This window comes from Stegostoma tigrinum, chromosome 1, assembly GCF_030684315.1.
Source record: "Stegostoma tigrinum isolate sSteTig4 chromosome 1, sSteTig4.hap1, whole genome shotgun sequence".
NCBI classification, from domain to species: domain Eukaryota; kingdom Metazoa; phylum Chordata; class Chondrichthyes; order Orectolobiformes; family Stegostomatidae; genus Stegostoma; species Stegostoma tigrinum.
Window position 1 is genome coordinate 90,504,331 of NC_081354.1, and position 13,225 is coordinate 90,517,555.

The following is a 13,225-nucleotide window of genomic DNA, read 5'->3' on the forward strand; positions in this document are numbered from 1 at the left end:
AGGCTAGATAAACATTAAGTGCCTTACATGGTATAAGCAATTTATTTAGATAATTACATGCTCTATGTTCCAATTATGTAATTCCTAAAATGTACAAAATGAAGCGTATGGTTCCAGGGGCTCTCGAGATTTCTGAATCGCATATTTTAAATAATGTTTAATTAATGCATGCTTTTTGCACAGCTTTTAATTTGCCTGTGACTAAAAGGCCACATTCAATGGCATCTTGAATCTACTTAGGTCTTTTTAAAAGAGTAACGTGATTTAAATGTTACATGACAGTGGTATCACAAGAACATGCAATTTAGCATTCTATGATTTCTTCCCTTTTCTCACTTAATATTATCGGTGGTAAAAATCTATCAATTTTGAGTGTATGTGGACTTTAATTTATCAAGACTTTGAATGACTTAAATATTTAGAATGAGCACCTGCAGCTGCAGTGCCCCAATGATATGATTTGCTGGTGAGAAAGTGGAATTCAGTGTGGTATTACAGTTCCTAGTGAATGGAATTTGAGGTTCCTCTTTGAAATGATTACATTTTTCTCCCAATCTTAAAAATGCACTTTTAACATACATTTGCTGTAGTTTTGATTAATTTTGTGTTTTAAAACAACATTACTACTTGCAGTATTAGTAGAAAAACTGATATTTTATGATTGACTTAGTTTAGTTATAATCATATGATTAAAGCCTATTCATTGATTAGTCCATACTAAACTGTTTAAGCATAGCCAATGGAGATCTTGGCACTGTAACGTTGCATAAATCTGTTCAGCTTCATTTGACAAAAAAAATGCATCATGGTATTATGAGCAGTATGAAAACTACAAATTAATATTTTAGAGTTACAGCTGTAGGGTTGAAGGGGTTCTGAGTAGCTTATGTGTAGCTTAGATTCAGACTTCCAAGGTTGCAAAATCAGAGAGACAGTGTACTCCCGGCTCATCAGCACTTAAAGAGAAATCATAACCTAGCTTTGTCCTTGTACTGGTGTGTTTTAATGCATTTAAAAGTGTAGCAACTGAATAAAAATATAGAGTTAGCTTTGTAACAATGCGTTTAAGTTTGCAATTGTATAATCCTTTCAACTTTAACAGACTCTGTATAACAATTTGGAGAGATTTTCTTTATTAGTCTTACCTATAAAAGATATAGATAACATAAACTGTTTCCACACACAGCAAAAGAACAATCAGATAGCAAATGACTTTAAGGCTGATTTATTGGGAACTTCACTAATGAAGCAAACATTGAGATGTGAGGTCAAGGATATGAATCATTGGAATTTGACTGTAAAAGCCAATCAAAGTGTAATGATGCAATTAATTCATGCTTAATAGAGATGGAGCTGGAAAATAACAGCAGGCCAGTCAGTATCCAAGGAGCAGGAAAGTCAACGTTTCAGGCCAAAACCCTTCGTCAATACTGGAGAGGGGTAGGGGAGCCCTGAAATCAATAGAGGGAGGAGGTGAGCCTGGGGTAAGTGTAGGTGGGATGGAGATAGGCGGATGTACATGAGGGGTTATTGTGATTCATCTGTGCGAAGGGTTGAGTGGATAAGTGAGTAGGAACATGGACAGGTTGGGTCAGATCAGGGATGCGAGGAGGAGGGGTAAGGTTAGATATAGGTAAAGCTTGGGGTGGAGGGATTTTGAAGCTGGTGATGTCAATTTTAAGGCCATTGGGCTGTAAACTCCCATGGTGAAATATCTGGTGTTGTTCTTTCAGCTTACGTTTGGCCTCACTCTGACAGTGGTGGAGGTCAAAGAGGGACATGTTGTCAGGGGAGTCGGAGCCGGAATTAAAATAGATGGCAGCCAGAAGGTGAGGTTCGTTGGTGCCTACAGAGCATGGATGGTCTATGAACCAATCCCCGAGTCTGCATTTGGTCTCCCCGATATAGAGGTGACCACGTTGGGAGCAATGGATAGAGTAGATCAGGCTGGATGAAGCGCAGGTGAATCTCTGCCAAACCTGGAAGGATTGCTTGGGGCCTTGGATGAAAGTGAGAGGGGAGGTGTAGGGGCAGATGTTCAATATTTTTGTTCTGGGGGAGGTGAGGCTATTACAAATTGGATGCGCTATACCTGGGCAGAACTGGAAGCAATGTCCTAGGGGGTGCTTTTGCTGACACTGTTGAGGAGGGTTTAAACGAATGTGGCAGGAGGATGGGAACCAAATGAGGAGGTTAGTGGACAGTTAGGAGTTAGTAACTAAAGCCTGTAAGGAACTAGATACTGAAGGCAGTGTGACTAAGGGGAAGAGTAGGCAGAGAGCAGATGATGAATGCAAAGGGACAGGTGGTCTGAGGTGCATTTGTTTTAATGCGAGAAGTGTAGTAGGTAAGGCAGATGAACTTAGGGCTTGGATTGGTACCTGGGAGTATGATGTTATTGCTATTACTGAGACTTGGTTGAGGGAAGGGCAAGATTGGCAACTTAATATCCCAGGATTTAGATGCTTCAGGTGGGATAGAGAGGGATGTAAAAGGGGTGGAGGAGCTGCAATACTGGTCAAAGAGGATATCACAACTGTGTTGAAGGAGGGCACTGTGGAGGACTCCATCAGTGAGGCAATATGGGAAGAGGTCAAAAATAGGAAGGGGGTGTTAACAATGTTGGGGTTGTAGGACAGGCCTCCCACCAGTGAGCGTGAGATAGAGGTACAAATATGTAGACAGATTATGGAAAGACGTAGGAGCAACAGAGTAGTGGTGATGGGAGATTTTAATTTTCCCAACATCGACTGGGGCTCTCTTAGTGTTAGGGGTTGATATGGAGAGTATTTGTAAGGAGCTTTCAGGTGGGTATTATAGAGCAGTATGTAAATAGTCCAACTCGGAAGGGGCCATACTGGACCTGGTGTTGGGGAATGAGCCGAGCCAGGTGATTGAAGTTTCAGTAGGGGGTTACTTTGGGAATAGTGATCTCAATTCCATCAGTTTTATAGTACTCATGAACAAAGGTGAGAGTGGTCCTAAAAGGAAGAGTCCTCAATTGGGGGAAGGCCAACTATAGCAAAATTTGGCAGGAGGGGGGAATGTGGATTGGGAGCAGCTGTTTGAGGGTAAATCTACATTTGATATGTGGGAAGCTTTTAAGGAGAGGTTGATTAGCGTGTAGACAGACATGCCCCTGTGAAAATGAGGGATAGAAAGGGCAAGATTAGGGAACCATGGATGACGGGTGAAATTGTGAGACTAGCAAAGAAGAAAAAGGAAGCATATGAAAGGTCAAGGCTACTGAAAAAAGTCAAAGCTTTGGAAGAATATCGGGAAAGTTGGACCAATCTGAAATGAGGAATTAAGAGAGCTAAAAGGGGTCACAAAATATCTTTAGCAAACAGGGTTAAGGAAAATCCCAAAGCCTTGTATTTGTACATAAAGAGCAAGAGGGGAACAAGAGAAAGGGTTAGCACACTCAAGGACAAAGGAGGGAAGTTATGCGAGGAGTCAGAGAAAATGAGTGAGATTCTTAATGAGTACTTTGTGTCGTTGTTCACCGAGGTGAGGGACATGACAGGTGTTGAGGCTAGAGATAGATGTTTGATTTATCTAGGTCAAATCTGCATAAGGTGGACAGAGGTGTTGGGTATTCTAAAAGGCATCAGGGTGGACAAGTCCCCAGGTATGGATGGGGTCTATCCCAGGTTATTGAGGGAAGCGAGAGAGGAAATAGCTGGGGCCTTAATAGATATCTTTGCAGCATCCTTGAGCACGGCTGAGACCCCGGAGGACTGGAGAATTGATAATGTTGTCCCCTTGTTGAAGAAGGGTAGCAAAGATAATCCAGGTAATCATAGACTGGTGAGCCTGACATCAGTGGTTGGGAAGCTGCTGGAGAAGATATGAGGGATAAGAGCTATTTACATTTGGAAGAAAATGGGCTTATTAGTGATAGGCAGCATGGTTTTGAGCAGGGAAGGTCATATCTTACCAACTTGATAGAATTCATTGAGGAAGTGACAAAATTGATTGATGAGGAACAGCTGCAGATGTCACATACATGGACTTCAGTAAGGCGTTTGATAAGGTTCTCCATGGTAGGCTGATGGTGAAAGTGAAGTCACATGGGATTCAGGGTGTGCGAGCTCGATGGATAGCGAACTGGCTGGGCAACAGGAGAAAGAGAGTTGTAGTGGAAGGGACTTTCTCAAAATGGAGAACTGTGACCAGTGGTGTTCCACAGGGAATTGGGTTGGGACCACTGTTGTTTGTGATGTACATAAATGATCGAGAGGAAGGTATATATGGTCTGATTAGCAAGTTTGAAGATGACGCTAAGATTGGTAGAGTAGCAGATAGTGAAAGGGACTGTTGGAGAATGCAGCAGAACACAGATAGATTGGAGACTTGGGCAGAGAAATGGCAGAGGGAGTTCAATATGGGCAAATGTGAGGTGATTCATTTTGGAAGATCCAATTCAAGAGTGAACCATACAGTAAATGAAAAAGCCCTGGGGAAAATTGATACCCAGAGAGATCTGGGTGATCAGGTCTACTGTTCCCTGATGGTGGCAATGCAGGTGGATAGAGTGGTCAAGAAGGCATACAGAATGCTTTCATTCATCGGAGGGGGTATTGAGTGCAAGAGTTGGCAGGTCATGTTACAGTTGTTTCGGACTTTGAATCGACCACATTTGGAGTACCGCGTACAGTTCTGGTCACCACATTACCAAAAGGATGCTTTGGAGAGGGTGCAGAGGAGGTTTGCCAGGACGTTGCCTGGTATGGAGGGCACTAGCTATGAAGAGGGGTTGTGTAGATTAGGATTATTTACATTAGAAAGACGAAGGTTGAGGGGGGACCTGATTGAGGTCTACAAAATCATGAGGGGTATAGACAGGGTGGATAGCAAGAAGCCTTTTCCTAGAGTGGGGGACTCAATTACGAGGTGTCACAATTTCAAGGTCAGAGGGGAAAAGTTTAAGGGAGATATGCGTGGAACGTTCTTTACGTAGATGGTGGTGGGTGCCTGGAACGCTTTGACAGTAGAGGTGGCAGAGGCAGGCACGATAGCATTATTTAAGATGTATCTAGACAAATGCATGAAGGGGCATGGAGCAGAGGAATGCAGGTCCTTGGAAAATAGGCAATAGGTTTAGATAGAGGATCTGGATCGGCACAGGCTTGGAGGGCCAAAGGGCCTGTTCCTGTGGTGTAATTTTCTTTGTTCTTTGAAGTTGAAAATATGACATCAGTTAGATCTATTAATGTATCACACGTCTTCATGGATTAGTCAATCAGAGAGTATTTCTTAAATCTTTGGAAGGGCTACTATTACATTACTAGAGAAACAAAAAAAAAAGAGGAGGCTATTGGATAATTTAGACTGACTGGCCAGATGGACTTAACAGTAGGAAATGGAAGTTATTTCTAAAAAGTGTAAGGTGAAACCTTTTTGGAGGACTAAAAGGCAAAGGAGTATACATTGAACGGTAGGATCCTAGGAAATACAAAGCATAATTTATGCATGTCCATGGATTCTGGAAGGCAGCAGGGCAGGTAGAGAGGTACTTAAGAAGGCAGATGGGATACTTGCCATTATTAGTCAAGGCACTGAATGTAGTAAATAGATTATGATGGAACTGTATATAATGTTAGTAAGATCACAACTAGAATACTGTGTGCAAGATAACAAAGTGTGAAGCTGGATGAACACAGCAGACCAAGCAGCATCTCAGAAGCACAAAAGCTGACGTTTCTGGCCTAGACCCTTCATCAGAGAGGGTCTAGACCCTCTCTGATGAAGGATCTAGGCCCGAAATATCAGCTTTTGTGCTCCTGAGATGCTGCTTGGCCTGCGGTGTTCATCCAGCTTCACACTTTGTTATCTTGGATTCTCCAGCATCAGCAGTCCCCATTATCTTAGAATACAGCGTGCAGTTCTGTCTGCCACATCATAGGAAGGATGCGATTGCAGAGAGACTGCAGAAGAAGTTGACCAGGATGCATCCTGGACTTGACTGATTCAGCTCTGAAAAAAGGCTAGTTAGGTCAGGATAACCAGGTGTGGTGCTGGCTGAACACAGCAGGCCAGGCAGCATCAGAAGACCAGGCAAGCTGATATTTCAGAGATAATGGGAACTGCAGATGCTGGAGAATTCCAAGATAATAAAATGAGAGGCTGGAAGAACACAGCAGGCCAAGCAGCATCTCAGGAGCACAAAAGCTGACGTTTCGGGCCTAGACCCTTCATCAGAGAGGGGGATGGGGAGAGGGAGCTGGAATAAATAGGGAGAGAGGGGGAGGCGGACCGAAGATGGAGAGTAAAGAAGATAGGTGGAGAGAGTATAGGTGGGGAGGTAGGGAGGGGATAGGTCAGTCCAGGGAAGATGGACAGGTCAAGGAGGTGGGATGAGGTTAGTAGGTAGCTGGGGGTGCGGCTTGGTGTGGGAGGAAGGGATGGGTGAGAGGAAGAACCGGTTAGGGAGGCAGAGACAGGTTGGACTGGTTTTGGGATGCAGTGGGTGGGGGGGAAGAGCTGGGCCGGTTGTGTGGTGCAGTGGGGGGAGGGGACGAACTAGGCTGGTTTAGCTATACAGTAGGGGAAGGGGAGATTTTGAAACTGGTGAAGTCCACATTGATACCATATGGCTGCAGGGTTCCCAGGCGGAATATGAGTTGCTGTTCCTGCAACCTTCGGGTGGCATCATTGTGGCAGTGCAGGAGGCCCATGATGGGCATGTCATCTAAAGAATGGGACGGGGAGTGGAAATGGTTTGCGACTGGGAGGTGCAGTTGTTTGTTGCGAACTGAGCGGAGGTGTTCTGCAAAGCGGTCCCCAAGCCTCCGCTTGGTTTCCCCAATGTAGAGGTAGCCGCACCGGGTACAGTGGATGCAGTATACCACATTGGCAGATGTGCAGGTGAACCTCTGCTTAATGTGGAATGTCATCTTGGGGCCTGGGATAGGGGTGAGGGAGGAGGTGTGGGGACAAGTGTAGCATTTCCTGCGGTTGCAGGGGAAGGTGCCGGGTGTGGTGGGGTTGGAGGGCAGTGTGGAGCGAACAAGGGAGTCACGGAGAGAGTGGTCTCTCCGGAAAGCAGACAGGGGAGGGGATGGAAAAATGTCTTGGGTGGTGGGGTCGGATTGTAAATGGCGGAAGTGTCGGAGGATGATGCGTTGTATCCGGAGGTTGGTAGGGTGGTGTGTGAGAACGAGGGGGATCCTCTTAGGGCGGTTGTGGCGGGGGCGGGGTGTGAGGGATGTGTTGCGGGAAATACGGGAGACGCGGTCAAGGGCGTTCTCGATCACTGTGGGGGGAAAGTTGCGGCCCTTAAAGAACTGGGACATCTGGGATGTGCGGGAGTGGAATGTCTTATCGTGGGAGCAGATGCGGCGGAGGCGGAGGAATTGGGAATAGGGGATGGAATTTTTGCAGGAGGGTGAGTGGGAGGAGGTGTATTCTAGGTAGCTGTGGGAGGCGGTGGGCTTGAAATGGGCATCAGTTACAAGCTGGTTGCCTGAGATGGAGACTGAGAGGTCCAGGAAGGTGAGGGATGCGCTGGAGATGGCCCAGGTGAACTGAAGGTTGGGGTGGAAGGTGTTGGTGAAGTGGATGAACTGTTCGAGCTCCTCTGGGGAGCAAGAGGCGGCGCCGATACAGTCATCAATGTACCGGAGGAAGAGGTGGGGTTTGGGGCCTGTGTAGGTGCGGAAGAGGGACTGTTCCACGTAACCTACAAAGAGGCAGGCATAGCTGGGGCCCATGCGGGTGCCCATGGCCACCCCCTTAGTCTGTAGGAAGTGGGAGGAGTCAAAAGAGAAGTTGTTGAGTGTGAGGACGAGTTCAGCTAGGCGGATGAGAGTGTCGGTGGAGGGGGACTGGTCGGGCCTGCGGGACAGGAAGAAGCGGAGGGCCTTGAGGCCATCTCCATGCGGAATGCAGGTGTACAGGGACTGGACGTCCATGGTGAATATGAGGTGTTGGGGGCCAGGGAATTGGAAGTCCTGGAGGAGGTGGAGGGCGTGGGTGGTGTCACGGACGCAGGTGGGGAGTTCCTGGACCAAAGGGGAGAAAATGGAGTCCACATAGGTGGAGATGAGTTCGGTGGGGCAGGAGCAGGCTGAGACGATTGGTCGACCAGGGCAGGCAGGTTTGTGGATTTTGGGAAGGAGATAGAAACGGGCCGTGCGGGGTTGGGGAACAATGAGGTTGGAGGCTGTGGGTGGGAGGTCCGCTGAGGTGATGAGGTCGTGAATGGTGTTGGAGATGATGGTTTGGTGCTCGGGTGTGGGGTCATGATCGAGGAGGCGGTAGGAGGTGGTGTCGGAGAGTTGGTGTCTGGCCTCGGCGATGTAGAGGTCAGTGCGCCATACTACCACTGCGCCACCCTTGTCTGCGGGTTTGATGGTGAGGTTGGGGTTGGAGCGGAGGGAGCGGAGGGCTGCCCGTTCTGCGGGGGAGAGGTTGGAGTGGGTGAGAGGGGTGGAGAGGTTGAGGCTGTTAATGTCTCGACGGCAGTTGGAGATGAAGAGGTCGAGGGAGGGTAGGAGGCCTGGGGGTGGCGTCCAGGAGGAGGACTTGTGTTGGAAGCGGGTGAAGGGGTCAGTGGAAGGATGGTTAGGTTCCCGGTTGAAGAAGTAGGCATGGAGGCTAAGACGGCGGAAAAACTGCTCTACGTCCAACCGTGACTGGTATTCGTTGATGTGTGGTTGTAGGGGGACAAAGGTCAGCCCCTTGCTAAGGACTGACTGTTCGTCCTCAGTCAGTGGGAGGTCTGGGGGGATGGTGAAGATGCGGCAGGGCTCAGTGTGGCTGTCTCCTCTGGGGTTGCTGGCTCTGGAGGTTGTGGGCGGAGCGAAGAGGTCGTCGGACGTCGGTCGTGGGCGGGGTTCCGTCAGCCGTGGGCGGGGTTCCGTCGGCGTCGGCCGTGGGCGGGGTTTCGCAGGCGTCGGCCGTGGGCGGGGTTTCGCCGGCCGTGGGCGGGGTTCCATCGGCGGTTGGAGGATCGGGGTGGGCGGCAGCAGCTGCGGTGAGGGTGGTGTGTGGGGTGTTGTACCTGGACGTGGAGGTGGTGACTGCAGCAGCGGTTCCGGAAGTTCTGTGGCCGGCGGAGGCGGATGTGGCGTCATCGGTGGGGTCTCCGGCCGTGTCCTCAAGGTCAATGGCGGCGGGTGCATGGTGGGGGAGGGGCAGGGTCAGAGTCGGGATTTGGGAGGCGCAGGAATCCTCTAGTGGGTGGCAGGGGCCCGTGAGTTGGTTGTACTTCCGATTTTTGGTGTCCAACCGCCTCAACCTCACCACCCCTCTCACCCACTCCAACCTCTCCCCCGCAGAACGGGCAGCCCTCCGCTCCCTCCGCTCCAACCCCAACCTCACCATCAAACCCGCAGACAAGGGTGGCGCAGTGGTAATATGGCGCACTGACCTCTACATCGCCGAGGCCAGACGCCAACTCTCCGACACCACCTCCTACCGCCTCCTCGATCATGACCCCACACCCGAGCACCAAACCATCATCTCCAACACCATTCACGACTTCTTCACCTCAGGGGACCTCCCACCCACAGCCTCCAACCTCATTGTTCCCCAACCCCGCACGGCCCGTTTTTATCTCCTTCCCAAAATCCACAAACCTGCCTGCCCTGGTCGACCAATCGTCTCAGCCTGCTCCTGCCCCCCCGAACTCATCTCCACCTATCTGGACTCCATTTTCTCCCCTTTGGTCCAGGAACTCCCCACCTACGTCCGTGACACCACCCACGCCCTCCACCTCCTCCAGGACTTCCAATTCCCTGGCCCCCAACACCTCATATTCACCATGGACGTCCAGTCCCTGTATACCTGCATTCCGCATGGAGATGGCCTCAAGGCCCTCCGCTTCTTCCTGTCCCGCAGGCCCGACCAGTCCCCCTCCACCGACACCCTCATCCGCCTAGCTGAACTTGTCCTCACACTCAACAACTTCTCTTTTGACTCCTCCCACTTCCTACAGACTAAGGGGTTGGCCATGGGCACCCGCATGGGCCCCAGCTATGCCTGCCTCTTTGTACGTTACGTGGAACAGCCCCTCTTCCGCACCTACACAGGCCCCAAACCCCACCTCTTCCTCCGGTACATTGATGACTGTATCGGCGCCGCCTCTTGCTCCCCAGAGGAGCTCGAACAGTTCATCCACTTCACCAACACCTTCCACCCCAACCTTCAGTTCACCTGGGCCATCTCCAGCACATCCCTCACCTTCCTGGACCTCTCAGTCTCCATCTCAGGCAACCAGCTTGTAACTGATGTCCATTTCAAGCCCACCGACTCCCACAGCTACCTAGAATACACCTCCTCCCACCCACCCTCCTGCAAAAATTCCATCCCCTATTCCCAATTCCTCCGCCTCCGCCGCATCTGCTCCCACGATAAGACATTCCACTCCCGCACATCCCAGATGTCCCAGTTCTTTAAGGGCCGCAACTTTCCCCCCACAGTGATCGAGAACGCCCTTGACCGCGTCTCCCGTATTTCCCGCAACACATCCCTCACACCCCGCCCCCGCCACAACCGCCCTAAGAGGGTCCTCCTCGTTCTCACACACCACCCTACCAACCTCCGGATACAACGCATTATCCTCCGACACTTCCGCCATTTACAATCCGACCCCACCACCCAAGACATTTTTCCATCCCCTCCCCTGTCTGCTTTCCGGAGAGACCACTCTCTCCGTGACTCCCTTGTTCGCTCCACACTGCCCTCCAACCCCACCACACCCGGCACCTTCCCCTGCAACCGCAGGAAATGCTACACTTGTCCCCACACCTCCTCCCTCACCCCCATCCCAGGCCCCAAGATGACATTCCACATTAAGCAGAGGTTCACCTGCACATCTGCCAATGTGGTATACTGCATCCATTGTACCCGGTGCGGCTGCCTCTACATTGGGGAAACCAAGCGGAGGCTTGGAGACCGCTTTGCAGAACACCTCCGCTCAGTTCGCAACAAACAACTGCACCTCCCAGTCGCAAACCATTTCCATTTCCACTCCCCCTCCCATTCTCTTGATGACATGTCCATCATGGGCCTCCTGCAGTGCCACAATGATGCCACCCGAAGGTTGCAGGAACAGCAACTCATATTCCGCTTGGGAACCCTGCAGCCATATGGTATCAATGTGGACTTCACCAGTTTCAAAATCTCCCCTTCCCCGACTGCATCCCTAAACCAGCCTTGTTCGTCCCCTCCCCCCACCACACCACACAACCAGCCCAGCTCTTCCCCCCCACCCACTGCATCCCAAAACCAGTCCAACCTGTCTCTGCCTCCCTAACCGGTTCTTCCTCTCACCCATCCCTTCCTCCCACACCAAGCCGCACCCCCAGCTACCTACTAACCTCATCCCACCTCCTTGACCTGTCCGTCTTCCCTGGACTGACCTATCCCCTCCCTACCTCCCCACCTATACTCTCTCCACCTATCTTCTTTACTCTCCATCTTCGGTCCGCCTCCCCCTCTCTCCCTATTTATTCCAGCTCCCTCTCCCCATCCCCCTCTCTGATGAAGGGTCTAGGCCCGAAACGTCAGCTTTTGTGCTCCTGAGATGCTGCTTGGCCTGCTGTGTTCATCCAGCCTCTCATTTTATTAAGCTGATATTTCAGATCTGTACCCTTGTTTCCGTTTGGGTAGAGAAGGCTAAGGGAGGTTCTGACTGAACGTGCTGAGGGGATAAAAACAGAGAAGATCGCGAGAAACTTTTCCCATTAGTAGACCAGGTAATAACTAGGTAACAGAATTTCGGAGCAAGGGGTTTAGAGGAAATTTGAGCAAAATGTTTTCACCCAAAGGGTTGTGGGGATCTCGAGCTCACCACCTGAAATGATGGTAGAGACAGGGATTCTCAAACTACTTTGAAACTATTTAGAACCACACTTGAAATGCTACCACTCACAAGGGTACAGGTGAAGTGATGGGAATTGTAGGTTTGATAAGTAGCACAGACATAATGGGTCAAATGGCCTCTTGTTGTAAAAACTCTATGTCTCTATAATTCTAAATGCCATCCATCCTCTCAAAGCTTGATTTTATTTTTGTCAATATGGTTGTAATGTGAAGATGTGGGTTGTATGTGAAATGCTACACAAAACTTTCTGGTAAGTGTGTACAGAAGGTTTCTTGGCACTTCAGGTTGCATCCCTAAATCACATAATTTCTAAAGCCTAACTTCATATTAGGATCAATTTAAATTTTGAATCTTATGCTATTTCATTTCAGAATTGTGGAGTTTGCTTTTTGAATAAAACACTATGATTTTTACATTTTGTTTTAAAATGTACACAGTCTTTAAAATAATACCTTGGGTTTAAAATGTATTCTGTCAGCGGACTGTAAAACACAAAGGTTGAAAATAATATTTCATTACTGGGGAATTAAAATGAAAACAAAACTATTGTCAGAAATCTTTAACAAGATTCTTTGATCAAAAGCATACTAACATTTGCATGTTAAACAAAATATTAGGTCAGCTTTAGATTTTTTTTATTTGGACATTGTTGTGTTTTGTGCCTCAGAAATATACAGAGATGATAATAGATAAAACTGAGAAACTGCTGTTTCTCTTTAGATAGTATTGGAAGTGCATGAGTGATTTTAGCTCTTGTTGTGTGTAACCTTTATTCTAGCTGCTGACACTGTACGGTGCAAAGTCACTCTTAGACATTGTGAATGCATGTTTGTCCTTGTTGTGAAGTAAATTGTGTTGTGAGCGTTGAGTAAGCACTAACTGATGAGCTCTTACCATGTTTTGTACTGTCCTCTCAATGTCTAACATGAGTGAAATGAAATGTTCTTCTAAGATACAATATATTCTAAACTTTGGCCATGGGGCATTTTATGGTACTGAAGCACACATTGACGAATGACAAATGTTGTAATACTTTGACTTTGATTGTGAAGAAGTATCATTGGATTGGAAATATTGACTCTGCTTTCTCTCCACATGTGCTGCTTAGACCCGCTGAGTTTATTTTCAAGCATCTGTTGTTTGTGTTCTGACTTCCAGCATCTGCACTTCTTTTTTTTATTGATTTTGATCTGTTGGTTGGATCCAAGGAGAGCTTGATATGGCAGAACATCTTAGACACTTTGAAGTTGTGAAATTATGAGAACACTTCTTGGACTGAAGGTGGATGCTAATCTGAATGGCTCTGTTGACAAACTAAAGTTTGGCACATAGGTCAGAATCTTACAGGGGCCTGAACGATATTGACTCTGGTAAGAAATGTAATAGAACCAT

The 13,225-nt window shown here is 48.5% G+C and overlaps 1 long non-coding RNA gene across 1 annotated transcript in view; it reads left to right on the top strand.

Moving 5' to 3' along the window:
* The first annotated feature begins 9,003 nt into the window (after window positions 1-9,003).
* The window catches only part of LOC125457620 (uncharacterized), a 274,204-nt gene continuing 269,982 nt past the window's right edge, over window positions 9,004-13,225 (top strand). The window contains exon 1 of the long non-coding RNA XR_009446703.1: window positions 9,004-9,108. This is a non-coding gene — a long non-coding RNA (uncharacterized LOC125457620). The remainder of the gene's footprint in view (window positions 9,109-13,225) is intronic.